Genomic DNA, 25,456 nt, shown 5'->3' with positions numbered 1-25,456 from the left:
GTCAGGGAGCTCTCCAGTTGGGTTCTTAGTTCTTAGGAAATCCTTCTGCTTATTTCCATAGGGTTGTCCTTCTGGGCTAAGGACAGACTTAGTCTGGTCTGGGCTAAGGCAAGGACTTTGTCCTTGTTTTGGATGTTTGTTAAGATGAAAACAGTGATGCTTCCAGCCTTTGGGCGACTTGAGTTCCGGTAGGATTTCTGAAGTTTTCTTCCTTGCACATAAGGTCTTAATCATGACCTTGCATGTTTCTGCTGTTGAGTTTTTGAGGATCAATCAGAATTATGCTCTGTGTGTTTAAAACTCAGATTGAGAGTTGAAACAGAAAGGTTCTCCTCTGCTTCCTGTATTTTCAAGTGCCTGAATAGAGCAGAGAAAATTTTTGTTACATGGCTGTGTTATGGCCAAATCCCTGGGGGGCTCTGTGTATTTTAGTAGAGATGACCTGTATGAAGTTCAGCTCTGTACTGGGTTGGGTCATACCCGCCCCCACTGCCTGTTTTCCCTCTGCATCCCTACTTGTTTCTTTATAGTTTAGAAATGTGTTTCTTTTTTTGTTTGTTTTAATTACAAAATTTTTTTATTTTGTTTTATTTTATATTTGAGAGAGACAGACAGAGTGTAAGAGGGGGAGGGGCAGAGAGAGAGGGAGACACAAAATCCGAAGTAGGCTTCAGGCTCCCAGCTGTTAGCACAGAGCCGGACGAGAGGCTCGGACTCTGAACTGTGAGATCATGACCTGAGCCGAAGTCAGATGCTCTGCCGACTGAGCCACCCAGGCGCCCCTTAATTAAAATAATAATAATAATAATAATAATAATAATAATGTTTATTTATTTTTGAGAGAGAGAGAGAGAGAGAGAGAGACATAACATGAGCAGAGGAGGGGTAGAAAGAGAGGGAGACAGAATCTGAAGCAGGCTGCAGGCTCCGAGCTGTCAGCACAGAGCCTGATGTGGGGCTCCAACTCACAAACCACAAGATCATGACCTGAGCCAAAGTCGGACACTTAACCAACTGAGCCACCCAGGCACCCCCCCTTAATTTTTTTTTAATGTTTATCCACTTTCTGAGAGAGAGACAGAGTGCAAGTGGGTGAGGGGCATAGAGAGAGGGAGACACAGAATCCGAAGCAGGCTCCAGGCTCTGAGCTGTCAGTACAGAGTCCAATGCGGGGCTTGAACCCACGAACCTCAAGATCATGACCTGAGCCGAAGTCGGTCTCTTAACCAGCGGAGTCACCCAGGTGCCCCCTTAGAAATGTTGTTTTTTTTTTTTTTAATTTTTTTAAATGTTTATTTATTTTTGAGACACAGAGAGACAGAGCATGAACGGGGGAGGGTGAGAGACAGAGGGAGACACAGAATCCGAAACAGGCTCCAGGCTCTGAGCTGTCAGCACAGAGCCCGACGTGGGGCTCGAACTCACAAACCACGAGATCATGACCTGAGCCGAAGTCGACCGCTTAACCGACTGAGCCACCCAGGCACCCCACCTTAGAAATGTTTTTAATAGCCATGAGGGAGGCTAGGTGATGCTAACGTTTTAGTGACTTTTTTAAAGCCAGCTTGTCCAACTTGCCTTTGTATCTGAGTGATTATAGCTAGTTTTTTTTGCCTGTCTAGGATTTGAAATGTTAGTAAAATAGACATGAAACCTTTTCTGAGAAATCTCTAGCTTCCCGGTCCTTGTAGGATTATAATGATAGTCACTGCCTTCTTAGTTTCTAAAATAAATTCACACACAATCCAGTTTATCTAAAAATGTACCTTCAAACTAACATTAATATTAGATGTGTTTTTAGATCTATAAAAGATGTGGTTCTAGCCAGAAAATGTTTCATGTGCTTTTTCATAGTATAGCCCAGTTTCTTTACTCTGAAAGGGAAATGAAGTTTCAGTCTTCTGAGAAGGTGAAGAAAAATCCAGTTTTATGGTAGAAGCAATTTGGTGTTGTAAACTAGACAAATAGAGCTTTCTTCCTTCAAAAACCCTCTGCTTATAAAGGGTTTGCTATAAAAAAAATTGAGCAAAGCTTTTGGGGTGCCTGGCTGGTTCAGTTGGTAGAGCCTGTGACTCTTGATCTTCGGGTTGTGAGTTCAACCCCATGTTAGACATAGAATTTACTTAAAAAAATAAATTGAGCAAAGCTTTTATTTTTTAAAAATTTTTATTTGTTTTTTAAATTTATTTATTTATTTTTTAAATTTTTGAGCAAGAGAGAGAAAGCACGTGTGCATGTGTGCAGGAGGGGAGGGGCAGAGAGAGAGAGAGAGAGGGGGACAGAGGATCCAAAGCAGGCTCTGTACTGACAGCACAGAGCCCGATGTAGGGCTCAAACTCATCAACTGTGAGATCCTGACCTGAAGTAGGACGCTAACTGACTGAGCCACCCAGACACTCTGAGCAAAGCTTTTAGACCACAGTAAGGAAAAGGAGAGCTCTTATGTAAAGATGCCTCATTTCATGAAGAAAAAAAAGCATAGAAAAAGACTGTCTAGATTAAAGAAAAGACAGGAGGCCTCAAAGCATGGTGGAAGGGACATCACAGCTACCTAGCTTCTCATGCTATTGATTAGATTCTTATTTATCAAATTGTGTTCTTGGATATTTATGAGAGACTTTCGCAGGTAGGTTAAGTTTCTGCAGCAAGGAACCATCAAAGATTTTTGGTTCTTAGTATTTGATTACAAAATGTTAACTGTTCCCAAAGTGTGTGTTTTTCTCCCATTCTTTTTTTTTTTTTTAAATGTTTGTTTATTTTTGAGAGACAGATAGAGAGAGTTGAGCAGGGGAGGGGCAGAGAGGGAAACACAGAATCTGAAGCGGGCTCCAGGCTCTGAGCCGTCAGCACAGAGCCTGATGTGGGGTCTGAACCCATGAACCATGAGCTCATGCATGACCTTAGCCCAAGTTGGACACTTATCTGACTGAGCCACCCAGGTGCCCCATTTTCTACCCTATCTTTGCTCATTACCCATCCTATTTGAATCTCACAACATAGTCCAAAAAGTGGAACTTTGAATATATTTTTATGTTTTCATTTTTTTCAAGATTTTGTTTTAAGTAATCTCTACACCCAACTTGGGGCTCAAACTTGCAACCCCGAGGTCAAGAGTCCTACACTCCACTGACCGAGACAGCCAGGTGCCCCCGAATGTATTTTTTATAATTAAAGTGCATCTAAACGAATTTTGTTTTGGTGAATTTTATAAAACCTACCTCACAGTAATGGGGAAGAGATAGGCATTCTTGGCCTGAATCATAGCTGGGCAGCTCAGAGATTTCTGATGGCCGTTTACTCTCGTCCTTTCCTCAGAGTCTCTTGCTCTGTCTTACACGTTTGCATGGATGCAGAAAGAAATGGCGAAGTAAAAGAGCAGCTTTGAATATAGCCTTACCATAAGATGTAGTTTCTGTGCAGACAGAAACTGTAGCTCTGTATCTCTGTATCATGTACACACAAAAATAACACCGCCAGCAGCTTCACAATAAAGTCTACCCCAAAAGCACATTTTTGCGTGTCATCTAAGATTTAGTAATTCACTTGTCGGACATCTTTTTTTTCTTTGATGTTTCTGTTCCGAGCCTCCTGTTCTCAGCTTTTCCATTAGTTAGGAGGGCTATGAAGAAGAATATGTTTAAATGGTTGATTTCAGCTCCTAGGTTAGCAAGGGTTGTACATACCTAGTGATCTTATTTTGCATTATTCTTTTTACTTTTTTCCGTGTTTTTACTTTCAAGGGGCGTAATGGGACACAAACTAAACCGATGTCTTACGTTTACTGATGTTATGTCTTATGTTATTTCCCGTCTCCAAGTCATATTGAAACTATGACATAGACCGCGACATATTTTAAGTGAGGCATTCTGTAAAATCAAAACCAAAAAGCTTCTTAATGGGGAAAGTTCTCAATTTCTTCATAATTGCATGCGCATTTGTGAATGAGGGCTCCTTGGTCTTCTTACTACCTACAGTGTGGTACGTGTGCTGAATATTTGTCAAGTCGAACTAAAGCAATAATGTATGAGAGAATGGGCATGCGGGGCATGTACCTTATTCGTTCACATTTCTGCGAGGTAACTAGGTATGGGTCATTCTGTGTTTTTAAGACTAGGAAAAGTGAGGAACAGAAAGATTAGTGGCTGACATGCCTTGGATTAGCATTTCTGCCTCTTAAACACACTGAACGGTATTTTATCTGCTAAGCTACATTACTAAGTAGGTGCATATGTCCCTGGTAATGGTATCTTTCTCGCCCATTGGCACAATTTAAGCCAGGCAGGGTAGTATAAAAGCTATGTACAAATACTGTTATGAGCTTTCATGATTTATCTGTAGCTTTAACAGGGAAAAAAACCCCAACTAAATACACTACATTAAACCTTTTACTTTTACCCCTTTGCCTAGAAGTGTCTGTTTATTAAAGAACGAGATTCATTTGTATCTATCCAGCCACTACAGATAGTTTATAGACAGATCTGGAAATCTCCATAGTTGTCTTTGTTGGGGTATTTGTCTAAATGCTTCTCTTTCCCAAAGGACTCACCTGGGTTTTCACTATTAAAAGATTATTTAAATTGGTTACCTAGGGAAGATCTCCATGGTATTGTGAGCAATATTCTGAGAGAGCAGAAGGAGGGCCAGCTGTGTGCCCTTATCTGTGTCTCGGCAGACACTAAACAAACTCCACCCTGGCGTGTTTGGTGCGAGCGATAGCGTCAGAGCTGATGCTGAGGCCTGTCCTTTGTGGACGGAGGACCTCCCTTCAGCAAACTTGGATTACTTTGGATGCAAGAGATTTGAATTCTTTGGAAACACTAATAAAGGAGGTAGGAGGGGCGTGCACAGCGGGCTCCTTGATGCATCTGCATAGAAAGCTAGGTACAGATCTCTCAGGTCTGCAGGGTAGAGAATACAAACCCTTACCCATGCTGAGTGGTGGCTGGAATAGGAAATGAGGTGGCCGATGAATGAAGGTGATGATTTATGTTGCCACTCACACTCAGTTGGATTTCCGACACAGAATCGAGCTCCTGCTTAGGGAGACTAACAGGCCCTTAATGTAGGTAAACCACAACTTAGCGTTTGGTTCTAATCGACTGAGCTAGCCATGGGAGCCAAAAGAACTGACCCAGCCCTCTCACTGAAAGGTCTCATAACCAGGAGAACAAAGGGTGGTGTAATGTGTGGCCAAAAGGACTGGCATCAGGAATCGGAGCAGACTGTCTGTGGAGAATACAAATGGAGAGTGTGTCTTGCTGGCAGCTTTAAGCTTTTAAAATTGAATTATTAAAAAAGAAAAAGAAGGGGCGCCTGGGGGGCTCAGTCGGTCGAGCGTCCGACTTCGGCTTAGGTCATGATCTCGCGGTTTGTGAGTTCGAGCCCCGCATCGGGCTCTGTGCTCACAGCTCGGAGCCTGGAGCCTGCTTCCGATTCTGTGTCTCCCTCTCCCTCTGCCCCTCCCCTGCTCATGCTCTGTCTCTCTCTGTCTCAAAAATAAATAAAAAAAATAAAACATTAAAAAAAATTTTTTTTAATTGAATTATTTTTGATTATGATGAAAATAAAGCCTTAATCACTTGAGGGACCCTATAAAGAAGTTTGATTCCTTTGAAACCTAGAAAAAGGAATTCATCCAAGAACACTAAAGCATAAAGTTTATTAGGTAAAAATATACCGAGAGATTGGGGAGTACTTCTTTTACCTCACTGGCTTCATATACTTAATAGAGAAAAACAAAATAGGTACTTTAACCGTCCAAGAAGCAAATTCTGGAATTTGGAGGCTTATGGGAATATGACAGTACTGCTCCCCAAATCAGCAAAACCAAAAAAAGGAAAGTGACACAAAAGGGCATTTCTTCTAATAAACGTATGTTGTTTCCTCAGAAATGATTATGACCTTCCTCCTTTTAATAGTGAGAACAATGTGTTTATCTTGGGTTTTGAGTCTAATAAGACATCTGATGCTGAAAGAAAAAGTGCCGTGTTTTTGTTTCCAATGGTCTTTCCAAAAAAATATAAATATTTTCAGAAATAGGAAATTATTTGAGGTATTCCCATCATTCTACTGCATTCTAGAATTAGGTAGGCTCCTTTAATCAAGTTTGTTTTTTCTCTTTTGCTCTCAGCCCTTACCAAATATAAAATCCTCCTACACTTGCTCGCCCATTTTTTACTCCATAACACTCCAGGCGCTGTTTCCAGGAAAAGGTTAAAATTAAGAATAATGTATTTCCTGCTGACCACCATGTTTGTACTGCCACAGCTGAATTCTGGGCCAATTTCTTTTGCCATCTGTTCCCAGCGTGGAGAAGTTGAGATTCATATAACAACGAGAGAGAAGCGAAGCTAGATGTTTCATCTGACTTCTACGCCCAGAAGCATGGCTTATCTTTGCCAATTAGACTCTTCACTGGTGAATAACTTGACATGGAAATATCATGTGGCAAATCTTTAAAATGTTGATCTTAGAGTTTCCTGCTAGGCCTCTCTATGTGTAATTTTTTAAAAAGTACTGAAAATATTTTATTTTGTTTTGTAGCCTCCTTTATTTACCTGTTATATTTTAAATATTTTTTCCCCATGATATTCTATACCCCCATCCCATTCAAAGGCAATTTGTGTTTAGTTGACCCTACTTGGAAAAAAAAAAAAAAGTTAAAAATCAACCATAACCCTCTACTGTTAAGATTTTGGAACCTGTTCCACTCTTCTCCCCCTTCTATAAATACACAGTATATATACACACCTGTATTTATATGTAAAACATACATGTGCACACTTAAAAACCAGGATTATGCTCTTCCTAACATTTTAATGCATACAAGTTTTAAGTTTTTGATCCATAGTTCTGTTTGATACAGCATTCAAGGAGCATCACAAAACCTATTTCAGGGGCGCCTGGGTGGCTCAGTCGGTTAGGCGTCTGACTTCAGCTCAGGTCATGATCTCCGTGAGTTGGAGCCCCGCGTCTGTGCTGACAGGTTAGAGCCTGGAGCCTGATTCGGATTCTGTGTCTCATTCTCTCTCTGCCCCTCCCTAACTTGTGCTCTGTCTCTCAAAAATAAACAAACGTTAAAAAAAATTACCTATTTCAAGGACATAGAGAATCTGCTTGGTAGCTTATTTTTCTCAATCATAAATTTGATCAGTTTCTTAACTGTTGCTTTTGAGATTGCTTACAAAAACAGGTAACAGGGCCACTGAGATAAAATATATGGTCCTCCTAATGCATCTCCTTGTAGAACATTGTGTTAATCTATTTTATTTTATTTTTTTAATTTTTAATTTTATTTACTTAAGTAATCTCTACACCCAGTGTGGGGCTTGAACTCACAACCCTGAGATCAAGAGGTGTATGCTCCTCCAACTGAGCCAGCCAGGCACCCCAATCTGGTTTATGTCTTAATGTCAAAGCAATCAACTTTTCTCTGGGCAACAGTGCTTTGAATAAATTAAAAAAAAAAATGCTTTTCCATCTGCAGTTAGAATGCTTGGTGTTTAAAACTTTCAACCTTTATGTTCACTGTGCTCCAACATTTTATCTCTGTCCAAACTAAGAAGGAACTGTTTCTGCTCTCAAGCCCGGGCAAGGACTTGGCAGAGCCAATAAGGTGATAGCCTGTTAACAGCTCCAGCAGGGAATTCTGTGTATTGCCCTGTTGTACGTCATCCATATAAACGGAATATGTTCATAGTTCGTATGGCAAGCAGTTGGCATGCAAGCTCGTAAGTCTCGGGCCAGCACACGGTCCATATGTTCGAAATCCACGATTCTTAACACCTGCTCCTTCTGCCCTGAGCATCGTTGCCTCAGGAAACCACTGTGACTGGGGAGAGTGTGATTTATCTCTCAGCTGTGTTGGAATCGAAGGAAACTTGGGGATCGTAGCCCAAGTCCTATCCACTAGGACTCCGATAGTATTCCTAATATCAGTATGCATATTGATGGCTGGCGGTAGGTGACTGAAGTGTAAGTAAATTCCTCAAATTTACCTGGCTTTGTACTTCAGTCACTGGGGCGTTCCCAGTCCTCGAGTTTCCGTTGTCAAGGCACCTTGGCAGATGCCAGCTCATTTATCTTCAGAGATTCTTTGCAGCTTTATTGAAATACAATTGACAAACAAGAGATTTTAAAATTTAACGTCTGTCCCCCCGCTGTGAGAAAAGAAAGACATATTTTATCTAATAAATATATATATTTATGGAAAAAGAAACTGAGGTATGAGGAATTTGGATTATAAACTGTAATGCAAGGATTATAAACTATAGTCAGGAGGCCAAGTTCAATCCACAGATAGTTTTTGTTTGGCATGTAGAGTTTTCAGAAATACTTTAATTTGAACGTCTTTAGGAGGGATCTGCACTGTCCAGTTTGCCATGGACCTTACCATTCGTTGTGTGTGAAATACTAATCTGAATAATTGATGACCTCTTTCTACTAGGAAAGTGCTTATTTAGGAATATGAATCCCTGGTCTCCTTTTCTCCTGTTTTCAAAAGAGAATGACCAAGTGGGGCTGTTACTGGCTACCCACACCCCCTGGCCACCGAGTTTGTGGTGGCAAATAAGCCACCAGTGACTCTCAGAGCCATTGTGGGGGCTCTAGAAATTCAGAACTCTGGCAGCCTCAGCACAAAAGCTTTATCTCCTGTTTCATGTTATAAACCGGTCATTTTTCTCTCTTGGAAACCCAAGAATACCTTCAACCATTTTCTTTTTCTTTTTCTTTTTTTTTTTTTGGAGAGTACAGTATCTGGCATTTCATCCGAGTAATTTTATGCAAATTTTAGGCTTCATCCTAAACAAAAAGTTTGGGTGGCAGTAGAGGGTGGACAGGGTTTTTCAAGTCATACTTGATAAAAATGAACTGGGATGCCTATTACATATACAGATTCCCAGGACCTCTGATGGAAGGTGTAGGGGCAGTATGGGTTTCTAACTGGCGCTCAGGGTGACTCAGCATGTCTGGGAAACACGTGGTGTGGTTCAGAAAGTGGGCTCTGAGCTTAGAGACTACCTTTTAATGCCAGTTCACCATTTTCTGATGACAAGACCTTGGCCGCTGGCTTAATCTGCTACACCAGCAATTTCCTCATCTGTAAAATGGGGACAGTATTACTATTTACCTATCGAATGCTATGCTTAGGGACTGTATAGTAAATGGGAGCTTTTTAGCCCAGTTTCTAGCACATAAACCTTTGGTAAATATAGTTCCCTCACCACCAGACTTCCTGTGAGCTCTTGACCGACAGCTTTCTAGAGCCTTCAGGAAAGACTATGTGCTTTCTATTTGTTCTAAAATAACTTCTCACAAAATAATATACGTTCTACGGAGAAAATTTGAAAAAGCAAAAGGAAGAAAAATACAAATTACTTGTACTCCATTATTTTATGAATTTACTTCTAGTCTCCGTAGACAGGTGTTAGAATGTGATTAATATATAGTTAGTAATTTTCTTTTGTGAAATAATTGTACTTGAATTGCTTATTTTGCTATTTACATTTGTGTCTCTTATATTAAGGTATTTTTTTTTGACTTGGTTAGTTTCTGTTCGTTTTTATAGATGTGGTTTAGAGTCTTTTTAAAAAGATTTTATTTATTTATTTTAAGTTTATTTATTTTGAGAGAGCGAGGGAGCAGGGGAGGGGCAGAGAGAGAGGCCGAGAGAGAGAATCCCAAGCAGGCTCCACATCGTCAGTGCAGAGCCTGATGTGGGGCTCACACTCGTGAACCATGAGATCATGACCTGAGCTGAAATCGAGTCAGATGCTTACCTGACTGAGCCACACAGGCGCCCCCTTTTAAGGTTTTATTTTTAAGTAATCTCTACACCTAAGATGGGGCTCAAACTTACAATCCTGAGATCGAGAGTCACATGCTCTAACAAAGATTTAGTCTTGTTTATTGTTTTTGTATTGTTTCCTTTTTTTCTGATTTTTTCTAAATCCAAATATTTTGTATTCGATAGGAAAAACTTGAGATAGTCCATGGAACCACTGTCATTTTTGTTTGCAGTCTCTTTTCCATTAGTACCTATGGGCCTCTGCTGTGTTGAGCTTTTTATGAACTAGTTAAGTTGGTTTTAGAATTTATATCTGAGGGGCACCTGGGTGGCGCAGTCGGTTAAGCGTCCGACTTCAGCCAGGTCACGATCTCGCGGTCCGTGAGTTCGAGCCCCGCGTCAGGCTCTGGGCTGATGGCTCAGAGCCTGGAGCCTGTTTCGGATTCTGTGTCTCCCTCTCTCTCTGCCCCTCCCCCGTTCATGCTCTGTCTCTCTCTGTCCCAAAAATAAATAAATGTTGAAAAAAAAAATTAAAATAAAAAAAATAAAAAATGTTAGAATTTATATCTGAACCACAGATACTGCTGGCTTGTTTAGTTTCTTACGGTGTGGCTGTTTACTTGGCTGAATTTTGTGCTTAACATCATCCAAGCTGTTTCAGAAATCACAGGACCAGTTATAATATAGCCTGGCAGTTTTTGGCCTACAGCTTCAGACGACATTGTAGGATATTTCCACGGTGGTTGTTGATTTGCCTCCTTAAATCCATTGAAAGTTGGGAATGCTTTAGAGTTAAAAAATTTATGTTTTCCCAAGAGTGACAATTTTAAGTAAATGGGAGTCAGAATTTATTACAAACATTGGTTAAGTCATTCTACAGACTTGCCTCAGAAGTCCTTTGAAGAGAGATCTAGAATTCACATTCAGGCCTGTTCAAATCCGGTTCCACTGTCTTCCTGCCACAGTTGGCCCCCTGCAGGCATGTTCTGAATCCTTTAGTAACAAAGCCTGAAGATGCCACTACAGAATACATGTAGTAATCATCTTTCAACATCAATGCTGTATGCATGTTTCCGCAACTTGTTTTTTCCTACTCGTATCTTAGAGCTTGATTCATGTGTGTATATACATGAATTGTATGTATATAAGTATGAATTATACATACCTATATTATATCTATATGAATTGCTTAGTTTCGCTCTTGTATTTAGCCCTTCTATTGATAGACATTTTAGGTTGATTTCAATTTTTCTTTAATAAAACAGTATTCGGTATCTTTGTACACCAAACGTTTCTAAATCTTCACAAGCACTTATCAACACTTCGTACATCAGAAACCACATCATAAATGAAGCTTGTTGAACTGAATTTGGAGAATACTGTTTTATTTTATTTATTTGTAAATAGAATTCAGTAGTACTTGTCAAGTTTTAGTGTTGTCAAAAATTTTGAGAGAATGTCAGTATGACTAGCTACCTATGTGGTGGTCTGGGACATCAAAAATACGAGTTGAACCCTTTTAAAACAAATCCATATAACAAAAATATTTTTTTTTAATATTTTTTTAACGTTTATTTATTTTTTTTAAAAATTTTTTTTTCAACGTTTTTTTTACTCATTTTGGGGACAGAGAGAGACAGAGCATGAACGGGGGAGGGGCAGAGAGAGAGGGAGACACAGAATCGGAAACAGGCTCCAGGCTCGGAGCCATCAGCCCAGAGCCCGACGCGGGGCTCGAACTCACGGACCGCGAGATCGTGACCTGGCTGAAGTCGGATGCTTAACTGACTGCGCCACCCAGGCGCCCCGTAACGTTTATTTATTTTTGAGACAGGAAGAGACAGAGCATGAACGGGGGAGGGTCAGAGAGAGAGAGAGAGGGAGACACAGAATCTGAAACAGGCTCCAGGCTCTGAGCTGTCAGCACAGAGCCCGACGCGGGGCTGGAACTCACGGACTCTAAGATCATGACCTGAGCCGAAGTCGGACGCTCAACCGACTGAGCCACCCAGGCGCCCCAACAAAAATATTTTTAAGTTTTAGTTGGTGGGTGGGTGCCTGGGTGGCTCAGTCGATTAAGTGTCTGACTCTTGATTTTGGTTCAGGTTATGATCTCACGGTTCGTGAGATTGAGCCCCGTATCAGACTCTGCACTGACAGCGTGGAGCCTGTTTGGGATTCTCTCTCTGTCTCTGTCTCTCTGCTCCTCTCCTGCTCACGTGCGCACGCTCTCTCTCTCAAATAAATAAAGTCTTAGTTGGTGGAATTTATTTTGTTTTATATACCAATACAGCACATTTCCAGTGCAATTAAAAAATTGATATATTTTTGGAGGTTATTTTGCCTGTAGTTTTAAGAGTTTTAATGAAATTATAAAATTACAGTTATAGATTTTGGAAAAAAAGAAGGAATCTCATCTTTCATTTTAGCAGTGACCTCTGGGTAATATACAGTGTTGTAAGTTAAATGTGCATCAGTGTGGTGAATTACAGTGGTTTTGAAATAACTTTCTAAGATGTAAAGTGTTTTGATTGTGCTTCATGCTTCATTTTGTTTGTTGTCTGTTACATGGCTTACTAAAGAATGAATTCCTTGGGTAAAAAAATCATATTGGAAAGAGAAATTGAACTTTACATATCTTGTGACATTTCAGAACACAGGTATAACATGGTATAATTTGGTATATATGGCTTTGGCAGCAAAAATAGTAAAAAAAAAATCTCAAGTAACTTCAGACTGTTGAAATCCATAGTGTGCTATGTCTTTTTCATTGTTGTAGAATATTTTCATGGGTTCATCCTGTATCATTTCTAGGCAGGGGCTTTATGACTCAGAAGTGATAGTAAAATCAGCACAAAGAGGGGGAATTGTATGTATTTTGCTTTAGTAATTGATAAAACTCTTAGAAATTTATTCTATTAAAATTTTTTTTTAAGTTTATTTATTTCTGAGAGAGAGACAGAGACAGAGACAGAGCATGAGAGGGAGAGGGACAGAGGGAGAGAGGGAGACACAGAATCTGAAGCAGGCTTCAGGCTCTGAGCTGTCAGCGCACAGCTAGATGTGGGGCTCGAACTCGTGAACCGCGAGATCATGACCTGAGCCAAAGTCAGACGCTTAACCAACTGAGCCACCCAGGCTCCCCAAAACTCTTAGAAATTTAAAATCATGGTTCCAGATCAAGGCCATAACCAGTAGATGGGTTTTTTTTCCTTGTTTTTCTGATCATGGGACAGGACGAGTAGCTTGGCGATGAATCTTGTGTATTTCAGATATCAAAAAGTAAAACCATAGGTTAAATATCCATTCAGGCTTTCTAAAGTCCAAATGAGAGGAAAATGTATGAACAAACCTTTGGGATTGATAGTCATAGGTAATTATTTTGGATGAGCGATGTGTTGATATGTGTTAATTTCGTCAGAAAGTTTTGTTTTTAGATGTAAATACATTTTAACCAGGAGTTTCTGGATTTACCCCTGATTTGCTAAGATAGGAGATGAATATCTAAGTATTTATATGGTTAAGCTCTGTGTTACCTTCTTTCTAATGGTTTATACATATATTCCTTGTTCCCTGCCCCCAACAACATATTAGGTCTTAGCTAGAAAAGGTGCATTTAATTTTAGCTATTTGGTTAGTTTTTCTGAACATTTGTTCTTTGCAGACTGAGAGAGACAGATGGATTTGAATCCTAAAGCGGAGTCTTTTGATTTAGTACAAGAAATAACCAGTAAAGTGATAGACAAGGTTTCCAGGCAGTTTTAATTAGTCAGGCACAGCTGTGAGCAGGAATTGACGAGAAGGGCAAGACGCAGTGGCACAAAAAAACACAGCCTTTCTCACGTTTCTTAGACGTACACTTAGTGGTCAGCCATGGTCGTTGGTAATTTTTATTGGGTAGTCACTTGGTGCATATTCACATTTTAGCCCAACATAGGGGACAATTACAGGCCATGGTTTCGAATTAATCTCTGATCTTATCATCAGAGTTTGAATAACACTGATTTCAGCTTTCTTGTTGATGTTGACCACAGGAAGATGAGGTCAGGAGTCTCAGATAGCAGTGCTGACCTGGCAGTGTGTTTGGAAGTGGTGCCTCACTGTATCTGCTGCTTTTGGTTGTTTTGTTTGTTGGAGGGTGGGGGGAGATGTAGGTATACTATTAGGTAGCATTGTTGGTCATTTGCTCATTCAATAAATATTTATTGAGCGCTTACTATGTGCCAGAATATGTGCATGGGATACACATTAGGGGAACAGAATAGACAAAGTTGTATGGATGGAGTTTGAATAAATTTGAAAAAGTTCTTTTTTTTTTTTTTTTTTTAAATTTCAGATAATACTAACTAATGCTATTGAGTGCTTACTGCATGCCAGGTGCTGTACTCTGTGCCTGATTTCTGGAGAAACAATTAAAAATGCACTGAGATTTTAGGGTAGAAGATATGAATGAATCTAAGTGTACAATCTATCAGAATTCTTCTGGTACGTATAATCATCTGTAAAACTGGTATTTTAAGTGAGCATATGATTAGAATCCCTTCTGTGCACAGTTCTGAGGATCAGCAGATTTTGCCAACTGGGACTTTCTATATCCCTTATGGGAGAGTTCACTGTCACACTTAATGTCAGGTGGCAGTAGTTAGCTTATTGCAGGCGCTCAAATCAAGTGGTTACTGTAGAACAGGGTTTCTCCATTGAGGTCAGGTGATTCTCGGGTGTGGGGCCTTCCCTATGTATTGTAGGCTATTTAGCAGCCCCCACCGGATACCAGTAGTGCCTCTATACTTAGAACAGCCAAAAATGTGTGTAGGCATTGCCAGATGTCCCCTGGGAGGCGGTCTCTCCCCAGCTCCCTCCTCTCCCCTCCCTTAAGTTTCTGCATTAGGAGCTAGTTTCCCTAAACAATCAGCAGCTCCTTCCAGAGGCAGAGAGAACTCCAGCATCACCCAAAGCTTAGTCTGTGTATCAGCTCACACTGTTCCTAAAAATGTGAAGCACTTGGGCCACTCACACCTTATACTGCGGTACTCTCGTTATGCAATGATGCCATCTCTAGGGAAACGGATAAGTGTTTATCAGCAGTGGGGATAATGATCTTGGTCTGCTTTTCAGGGCTGCAATAATAAGGAAGTACAACATTTTTTATTAAATATATATTAAAATATATTCATTTTGGGTAGAGCTTTTGAATATATAAATAAAAAATGTTAAATGTATGTTATTCTGTAATCTTACCACTCAAGAAATGGGTCCATACTGGTATCTTTAAAGCCCCCTGCATGCTCTACAATTCAGCAGACTACTATCCTGAATTCTGTGTTTCTTTTTCTTCCTTCCTTTCTTTCTCTCTCTCTTTCTCCTTTCCTTTCCTTTCCTTTTTCCTTTCCTTTCCTTTCCTTTCCTTTCCTTTCCTTTCCTTTCCTTTCCTTTCCTTTCCTTTCCTTTCCTTTCCTTTCCTTTCCTTTCCTTTCGTCAGGGTAACCTCCGGATTTTATTGTCTTCATAATATAACAAAATAGGAAGCTTAGACCTGGATGAGTCAGCCCTTCATCTTCTTCTCTCCTCCCAATTCAGACGGCTTGCCTCTCTTAACAGCCAGCATTCTCTTAGACCTGCAGGTGGGCTCAGCACATCCAAGCCTCGGACAGGCTTCTTTGCCAGTTTAGCCTTTTTCTGGAAAATCGGCTTACTGTGCCCACCACAGCCACTCTGCTCCCTGTTGTAATGCTGCTTTCCCTGGGCACGAAGAGAACCTTTGCCTTTCTTGGACTCTGTCACTTTGTGGGGCTGGTGCCTACCACACTCTTACAGAAAGTCCAGTGGGTTTTAGGAACCATTCACCACGTGTCTGAGAGCGCTAGAGCATCGTCTTTTGCTTTTCTTTCTTTCTTTCTTTCTTTTTTTAATTTTTAATGTTATTTATTTTTTGAGAGAGAGACAAAACATGAGTGGGGGAGGGGGAGAGAGAGAGAGAGAGAGGGAGACACAGAATCCGAAGCAGGGTCCAGGCTCCAAGCTGTCAGCACAGAGCCTGATGTGGGGTTTGAACTCACAAACTGCGAGATCATGACGAGCTGAAGTTGGACACTCAGCCAACTGAGCCCCCCCAGGTACCCCTGTCTTTTGCTTTTCTTTATTGTTTTATCATACGTACGCAACCCTAAACATGATAGAGCTTAGTTATCTTGTGTTTTGAGACCTTATAAATGCAGTTGCCATATGTATTTTTTTTTGGTGGCTTTTTTCTTGGCTCCACATGTATGATGATTCTTTTGTGTTGATGTGTGTAGCTATACTTTTAATTTTCACTGCTGCCTAATTAAATGACATTTAACTCTCTCGTTGAGGGATATTTGAGTCTTTTCTAGTTTTGTTGTTATGTTGCTGTGAATATTCTCATTCTTGTCACCTGGTATTCATGTGTAAGAATTTCGGAGGTGGATTGCTGGATTGTGGGCTATATGCATATAGTAGGCTGGATGATAGGTAGCCTCTAAAGGAGGCTAATCTCTGGCACCTGTAAATGTTACTTCTTACGGGGAGAGGTGCTCTGCGATGTTATTATGTTAAGGATTTTGAGCTGGGTAGATTTTCCTAGCTTTTCAGGTGGGCTCTAAGTGCAGTCACAAGCATCCTCGTGAGAGGAGAGGCCAAGGGAGATTGCCCAGGGAATAAAAGGAGACCATGTGCGCGTAGAGGGAGCGATGCGGCCACAGCCGAGGAGCGCCAGCAGCCGTCCGAAGGTGGAAGAGCCAAGAGACAGATGCCCTGCTAGAGCCTCTCGTGGGAGTGTGGCCCTGCCAGCACCTTGAATTTGGCCTCGTGGTAGTGAGTGTGGACCTCTGGCCTTCAGAACTGTGAGCCGATAAATATCTGTTGTTTTAGGCCACTGGTTTGCAGTGATTTGTTAGCACCGCCTTGGGAAACGAAGACGATGCGTTTTCAGTTTAACTGGATGATGCCAGTTTTTCTCGAAGGTGCTTGTGCTAATTTATATTCCCACTGGAAGCGTCTAAGAATTCCTGTTGTTTCACATTCTGGTCAGCATTCGGTACTATTGCACTGTACCGGTGGGAGGTTTCACTGAGCAATTCTGTAAAACCTAGGACAATTTCCCCCTCCCGCCGCTCCCCCAAACCTAGTAGAAATCTTGAAACATTTAGTTCAGTAGTTAAAAACACTGAGTGCATTAATAAGGTAAAAATGTTGATGTTAAATGATAATGAAGTTGAGGGGTTTGGTTGAACTTCCAAATCTGCTGTAGATAATGTGGTCCCCTGCTCTTTCTCTTGTCTCCTCTCCTAACCAGTAAGGATCTTCTGTGCACACTCTTCCTTCTCTAGAAAAGAATCCAGTGATTCTTCGGCACTCCTTGCGTGAACTGGCATGCTCTTGAGTTTCTGTTTGGTTTATTTCTATTTTTACTGTTGCATTTTACAAAATCCTTTTGGCTAAACATAGATTGGTAAAATAGTATTTTGGGGGGACGGGCAGTAACCATAACCTACCTACTCGATAAGCTGGTATATTTGTGCATATGTTTTGTTTAAAACGCTTTTTAAAAAAATGCTTATTTTTGAGAGAAAGAGCACGAGCAGGGGAGGGGCAGAGACAGGCGGACACAGAATATGGACGAGGCTCCAGGCTCTGAGGGACTCGAACTCACAAGTGCAAGATCATGCCTTGAGCCGAAGTTGGACCCTGAGCCGGCTGAGCCCTCCCAGGTGCCCCGGTGCATATATTTTGAAGGAACAGATGTTAGTCATCAATTCCAGAATACATATTACAACTTTGTTTCGTGAAGTATGTTATTTGGTGATAAACCTATTGCTCGTAGAAACAATAATTGTACCTTAGAGGTGAATTGCATTTGGCACTGTAAATAGAATTTAAAAATGTATATTCTGGGGCCCCTGGGTGGCTCAGTCGGTTAAGCATCTGACTTCGGCTCAGGTCATGATCTCATGGTCCATGAGTTCGAGCCCCGCGTCAGGCTCTGTGCTGACAGCTCAGAGCCTGGAGCCTCCTTCAGATTCTGTGTCTCCCCCCCCCCCCCCCCCTGCTCCTCCCCTGTTCATGCTCTGTCTCAAAAATAAACATTTAAAAAAAAGTATTTTCTCATTTGGTTGATTTTGTTTTCTGTTTTTCTTAAGGGTAAGTATATAAGCCGATATGTTAGGAAAGTGAATTAATAGCTGTTTGTAAACAGTTTTGAGGGTCTGAAGAAAAACTTTCTACTAGCAAAATTAAGTGGTGAATTGAGGTGATTTAGCTAGATCTGTTTTAAAAGACTGCTTGTTTGAGTAGAGTCCTAGCATTGGAAGAAGAAATTTTTGTCATTTACAAGGACGATAACAAAGGGCCATCTGGTTTCTTCCTGATTATGGCTAACGATGGGCCTCTTACAACCTCTGTACACCCTGTTTTAGTTTTGACAGCCTTTATTATTATTTTTTTTGTTTCATTTATTTCAGTAATCTCTATGCCCCACATGGGGCTCAAACTCATGACCCCGAGATCAAGAGTCCCATTCTCTTCTGACTGAGCCAGCCAGGCACATCTTGATAGCTTTAAAGAACACACACAAAAAAAACCAAAACAGAGGCATCTGGGTGGCTCATTTGGTTAAGGGTCCCACTCCTGATTTCCAATCAGGTCATGATCTAATGATGGTGGGATTGAGTCCTGCATCAGGCTCTGCACTGACATTGCAGAGTTCCCTCTCTACCTCCCTGTTCCCCGCCCCCCCCACCCCCCACTCGGTCAAATAAGTAAACATTAAAAAACCTTATAAAACATTTGGAAAATTGCAACAAAACCAATAGAATTGCATAATGGATCCCTATATATCCATCACCAACTTGAACGATTTTCAACTCCTGCCCAATCTTGTTTCAGCTATAACTGCTACCTGCTTATCTCTTTCCCATATTATTTTGAAATGCATGACCTATCACTTTTTAACATCGTGTTGTATTAGTTTCATGTGTACAATATAGTGATTCAACCATTCCATACATTACCTGGTGTTCATCACGAGTGCAATTTGTAATCCCCATCACCTAGTTCAGCCATTCCCCCACCCACTTCCCCTCTGGTAACCATCAGTTCTCTGGTTTCTTGATTTCCCTTTACTCATTTTCTCTTTCCTTTTTTTATTAATTTTTTTCTTTAACTTTAATTTTTTAAAAAATTTACATCCAAATTAGCCTATAGTGCAACAATAATTTCAGGAGTAGATTCCTTAGTGCCCCTTACCCATTTAGCCCATCCCCCCCTCCGTTACCCTCTGTCTGTTCTCCATATTTATGAGTCTTGTCTGTTTTGTCCCCCTCCCTGTTTTTATATTATTGTTTCCCTTCCCTTCTGTTCATCTGTTTTGTCTCTTAAAAAGTCCTCATTTGAGTGAAGTCATATGACTTTTGTCTTTCTCTGGCTAACTTCACTTAGCATGATCCCCTCCAGTTGCATCCACATTGTTGCAAATGGCAGGATTTCATTCTTTTTGGTTGCGGAGTAATACTCCATTGTGTGTATGTATATGTGTATACACACACACACACACACACACACACACACACACCACATCTTCTTTATCCATTCATCCAACGACGATCATTTGGGCTCTTTCCATACTTTGGCTATTGTTGATAGGGCTGCTATAAACATTGGGGTGCACACGTCCCTTCGAAACAGCACACCTGTATCCCTTGGATAAATACCTAGTAGTGCAATTGCTGGGTCGTAGGTAGTTCCAGTTTTATTTTTTTTGAGGAACCTCCATATTGTTTTCCAGAGTGGCTGCACCAGCTTGCATTGCCACCAACAATGCAAAAGAGATCCTCTTTCTTTGCATCCTTGCCAACATCTGTTGTTGCCTGAGTCGTAAATGTTAGCCATTCTGACAGGTGTGAGGTGGTATCTCATTGTGGTTTTGATTTGTATTTCCCTGATGATGAGTGATGTGGAGCATTTTTTCATGTATCGGTTGGCCATCTGGATGTCTTCTTGGGAAAAGTCTCTTCATATCTTCTGCCTGTTTCTTCACTGGATTATTTGTTTTTTGGGTGTGGAGTTTGATAAGTTCTTTGTAGATTTTTGGATACTAACCGTTTATCTGATATGTCATTTGCAAATCCATTCTGTTGGTTGCCTTTTAGTTTTGTCTTTTTTTAAAGATGTTTGTTCATTAAAAAAAATTTTTTTTTTTAACATTTATTTGTTATTGAGAGACAGAGTGTGAGCAGGGGAGGGGCAGAGAGAGAGGGAGGCACAGAATCGGAAGCAGGCTCCGGGCTCCGAGCTGTCAGCACAGAGCCCGACGCGGGGCTCGAACTCATAGACCGCGAGATTATGACCTGAGTCGAAGTCTGCCACTCAACCGACTGAGCCACCCAGGTGCCTGCCCTCGTTTGCTTTGTTTCTTAAATTCCACAGGAGTGAAATCATATGGTATTTGTCTTTCTCTGACTTGTTTGACTTAGCATTCTACTCTCTGGCTCCATTCATGTCCTTCCAAATGGCAGGATTTCATTCTTTTTTTATGGCTGAGTAATACTCCAGTGTGTGTGTGTGTGTGTGCGTGTGTGTGTGTGTGTGTGTGTGTGTGTGCGCGCGCGCGCGTATACACACACCATATCTTCTTTTCTCGTTAATCAGTTAGTGGACCCTTCAGCTGCTTCCATAATTTGGCTCTTGCTAAATAATGCTGCTATAAACATAGGGGTATCCTTTTCAATTATCTTTGTATTCTTTGGATAAATACCCTGTACTGTGGTTGCTAGCTCATAGGGTAGTTCTATTTTTAACTTTTTGAGGGACCTCCATACTGTCTTCCATGGTGGCTGTACCAGTTTGAATTCCTACTAGCAGTGCACAAGGGTTCCTTTTTCTCCACATCTTTGCTGACACCTGTTGTTGCTTGTGTTGATTTTTGGGCATTCTGACAGGTGTAAGGTGATGTCTCACTGTAGTTCTGTTTTGCATTTCCCTGATGGTTAAGTGATAAGTATCTTTTCATGTGTGTGTTGGCCATCTGTATGTCTTCTTTGGAGAAATGTTCATGTCTACTGTCTGCTTTTGATTTTTTTTAAATTTTTAAGTTTTTAAATTTTTTAAATGTTTATTTTGGTGGGGGGGGGGTAGAGGCAGAGAGAAAGAGAGGGAGACAGAATCCAGAGCAGGCTCTGCACTTTCAGTGCAAAGCCTGACGTGGGGCTCGAACCCACAAACGGTGAGATTGTGATCTGAGCCAAAGCTGAACCAGCTAAGACACCCAGGTGCCCCTCTACTGTCCATTTTTTGTTTTTTGTTTTTTGTTTTTTGGGGGGGTGTTTCATAAGCTCTTTGTATATATTTGTGTATTTGAGGTACTAATCCTTTATTGGATCTCATTTGCAAAAATCTTATTCCATAGGTTGCCTTTTAGTTCTGTTGATTGTTTCCTTCATTGTGCAGAGAAGCTTTATTTTGATGTAGTCCCAATAGTTTGTAATCGCTATAGAGAAGTTGCTACTGTCAATGACAAAGAAGTTACTGCCTGTGTTAGCTTCTAGGGTTTTATGGTATCAGGTCTCACATCACATTTAGGTCTTTCATCCGTTCTGAATTTATTTTTGTGTATGATGTAAGAAAGTGTCCAGTTTCTTTCTTTTGAATGTTGCCGTCTAGTTTTCCCAACATCATTTGTGGAAGAGACTGTCTTTTTCCTTTGTTTATTTCCTGCTTATTTGGGCTTTTTCTGTTCGGTTTCATTGACATGTATGTCTGTTTTTGTGCCAGCACCATACCATTTGGAATCCTACAGTTTTGTAATATAACTTAGGAATTGTGATGCCTCCAGCTTTTCTTTTTCAAGATTGCTTTGGATATTTGGGGTCTTTTGTCATTCCATACAAATTTTAGAATTGTTTGTTCTAGTTCTGTGAAAAATGATGTTGCTATTTTGATAGGAATTCAATTAAATGTATAGATTGCTTTGCATCGTAGAGGCCTTTCAACAATACTTGCTCTTCAAATCCATGAGCATGGAATGTCTTTCTGTGACCTATCATTTTATTCATAAATACTTCAATATATAAAAGATATATATCCTTTAAGACTCCTTTAAAAAATCCTAACATAATAGTATCTTTAAAAATTAACCATTCCTGGGGTGCCTGGGTGGCTCAGTTGTTTAAGCAACCGACTTCAGATCAGGTCATGATCTCACAGCTTGTGAGTTTGAGCCCTGCGTCAGGCTCTGTACTGACAGCTCGGAGTCTGGAGCCTGCTTTGGATTCCGTGTCTCCTTCTCTCTCTGCCCCTCCCCTGCTCATGCTCTGTTTCTCTCTGTCTCAAAAATTAAAAAAAAAAAATTAACCATTCCTTAAAATTACATAGGCAGTGTTCAAATTTCCATTTTTTAAAAATGTTTTTTGAGAGGGAGAGAGGGGGACAGAGAGGGACAGGATCCAAGCAGGCTGTGCTGTGTGAGCACGGAGCCTGATGTGGGGCTCAAACTCCTGAACTGTAAGATCATGATCTCAGCTGAAGTTGGACCTTTAACCAACTGAGCCACCCAGGCACCCCTCCAATTGTCTTAGAATTGTTAATATTTTTTTAAAGGCTGTTTGAGGATCTAAATAAGACACACTGAGGTATCTTTTAAACTGTTTCCTTTCTCCCCACCTCTGGCCTTCTGGTTTATTTGTTGACAAAATTTTGTTCTTCTAGAGCATGGTTTGATCAAATTCAAGTCTGATTGTTGTGTTTGTTTTTTTTTTTTGTCTTCTTCTTTTTTTTTTTTTTTGCAAGACTGCTTAGGTGGTGGTGTATGTTTTTGTCAATAGGCATATGATGTCTGCTGTTTTTTTGTGTTGTTTGCAGCTACTAAAGCCCTGTGCCTAGATCTTTTATTTTTTTTTTTTCAACGTTTATTTATTTTTGGGACAGAGAGAGACAGCATGAACGGGGGAGGGGCAGAGAGAGAGGGAGACACAGAATCGGAAACAGGCTCCAGGCTCTGAGCCATCAGCCCTGAGCCTGACGCGGGGCTCGAACTCCCGGACCGCGAGATCGTGACCTGGCTGAAGTCGGACGCTTAACCGGCTGCGCCACCCAGGCGCCCCTAGATCTTTTAAATCGAGATCGCAAAATGGTGCTGGTCTGTCATACCTGCACACTTTTGATTAGTCGTAACGCTTATGTAAAGGGAAATTTCCTTTCCTCAACGGTTTGCTCATCTAGGTGTACGGCTCATATGAGAAAGGCAGGACACACGTTTGAATCTTTCCCTGTATTAACCACTTTTCAAAATGAGCTGGTTTACCAACATCCTCCAATGGTGATTTCTTTTTCATAATATAAGCTTGTGGGTTTAAATGTATTTGATGTGTTTGTCCATTGGAGTTACTGTTTTTGACATAGCAAAATCGCTGTTTCACAAAACGTACTGTTTTTCCAAAGATAGGCGAATGACCAGTAAGCCCATGAGATGTTTAACATCGTTAACCGTCAGGGAAGGCAAATCAAAAGCACGTGAGTTACCATTTCACACCCACTTGGATGGCTCTAATCAAAAGACAGATAATAACAAGTGTTAGCAATGATGTGGAGAGACTGAAATCTTCATACATTGCTGCTGGAAATTTAAAAGGTGCAGCCACTTTGGAGAACAGTTGAGCGGTTCCTCCATAGGGTAAAAACAGAGTTACCATATGACTCCGTGGTTTTTCTGTTGGGTAAATAACTCCAAGGGATGAAAACCTACATCTGCACAAAAACTTGAATGTTCATAGCAGCGTTATTCATAACCTCCCAAAAGTAGAACTCCAATGTCCAATCAATGAATGAATACGATGTGATCTATCCATAGAATGAAATATTTAGTAAACCAGAATGAAGTGCTAATGTATGCTACAACATAGACAAATCTCAAAAACATAATGCTAAGTGACTTATGCAAAATACCATGCGTAGTAGCATTGCACTTACATTTAATGCGAAGAATATGTAAATCTAGACAGTAGGTTAGTGATGGCCGAGGCCTAAGTAAGATTTGGAGGAAGAGGAGAGATTGCTAATGGGTACAGAGTTTCTTTTGGAGGTGTTGGAAGGGTTCTAAAATTGTGCTAATGACTGTATGACTCTGAATATACTAAAAGCCATTGACTTTTGCACCTTAAGTGTATGAATTTTATGATGTGAATTATAAACCTTCTATAAAAATTTTTTAAAAACTACCCAGAATTACACAGAGCCTGCTTCAGATGTAGGTTCCAGGGCACATTCTAGACTTCTTGAAATGGTCTTTGTAGGTGGATCCCAAGAATCTTTAAGATACATTTTTTTTTTTAACGTTTTGAGAGCGAGAGACTGAGTGCAAGTGGGGAAGGGGGTGGAGAGCAAGAGGGAGACAGAGACTCTGAAACAGGCTCTAGGCTCTAAGCTGTCAGCACAGAGCCCGATGTGGGTCACAAACTCACGGACCGTGAGATCGTGACCTGAGCTGAAGTTGAACGTTTCACCGAGTCACCCAAGTGCCACCACCCATCTCCCAACCCCCAAGAATCTTTGTTTTAAGTATATCCAGGAATTGTGATCCACGCTCTTCAAATTATTATCCAAGTTCTTTGTTATGCTGTGCATCCCAGTAACTTCCTTTCTCTGCTGCCTCTGGAGCAGTAAAGTCTTCCTCTTCCACCTGACAGCCCTTCAGTTTTATGAACGCTGCTCCCCATTCCAACTCCTCCCTTGTAGGCCACGCATCCCTGCTTCCTTAACCATTTCTCATGACATGATTGCCAGAGTAGTCCAATCACCCTCTTCTGGACCCTTACTAGTCTGTTAATGACCTCTTAAAATGAGGTGCCCTGAACTGAACGGGATATTCCAGTTAAAGTTTGACCATTGCAGAATATAAATGAGATTATTCCCTCCCTTGCTCCTGACCCTGGCATTCTACTAATGCATTTTTAAGATTGCATTAGCATTTTAAAAACAGTGTTGGCTCAAATGAAGCACGTGTTTCATTCCATACCTCCCTTACCCCACCCCCAACACTCCCAGCTTTCATCTGGTCCGGTTTTTTCTTTCAGGGTAATCTGGAAAAATTCCCTTTCTTGGTGGTGATGTGGTCTAAAATAAGGACATCCTAACAATTGTTCAGTAGTTGCAACCTTTCAGAGTGCTCCCTGAACATTTGCTTCCATCTTAACTGTGTAAATGGAGGCAGGCGTTGCCCTCATTTTTAGAGATGCAGAAATACAGACTGAGTGAGTTAAAGTAAAATCCCTAAGGGGAAATTGTCATTTGTGGAGTCTGGGCTGGAACCTGGATTCCCTAACAGTAGGAAATCTTGGCTGCCCATTGCTTTCACTGGTGGAGTTACACACACACACACACACACACACACACACACACACACACACACCCATGGGTTCCATCCCCAGGTATTCTGAATTAATCTGACTGGATTGGGGCCCACTCATTAGTATTGTTTTGAAAGCTCTCATGGGGAGGCTTGATGGGTTGGCTCAGTTGGGTGGCTCAGTTGAGTGGCTAACTTTGGCCCAGGTCGTGATCTCATGCATGACTCGTGAGTTCAAGCCCTATGTCGGGCTTTATACTGACAGCTCAGAGCCTGGAGCCTGCTTCAGATTCTCTCTCTCTCTCTCTCTCTCTCTC

General features: G+C 41.0%; 1 protein-coding gene across 11 annotated transcripts in view; it reads left to right on the top strand.

Annotated features, from left to right (window-relative positions):
- HECTD4 (HECT domain E3 ubiquitin protein ligase 4) overlaps positions 1–25,456 on the top strand; it is a 192,405-nt gene that overhangs the window by 24,005 nt on the left and 142,944 nt on the right. The window contains exon 1 of one of the 11 annotated variants that reach the window (XM_045041856.1): positions 16,493–16,647. The exons of 9 other annotated variants lie outside the window; for them this stretch is intronic. The gene's annotated coding sequence lies outside the window, so the exon portion shown is untranslated. Of the gene's footprint in view, positions 1–16,492; positions 16,768–25,456 lie in introns of those variants that run through there. One more of the 11 variants, XM_045041857.1, reaches the window with a different exon arrangement.

Source organism: Felis catus, chromosome D3 (genome assembly GCF_018350175.1).
Source record: "Felis catus isolate Fca126 chromosome D3, F.catus_Fca126_mat1.0, whole genome shotgun sequence".
NCBI classification, from domain to species: Eukaryota; Metazoa; Chordata; class Mammalia; order Carnivora; family Felidae; genus Felis; species Felis catus.
This window is presented reverse-complemented; position numbering and strand designations above follow the sequence as displayed.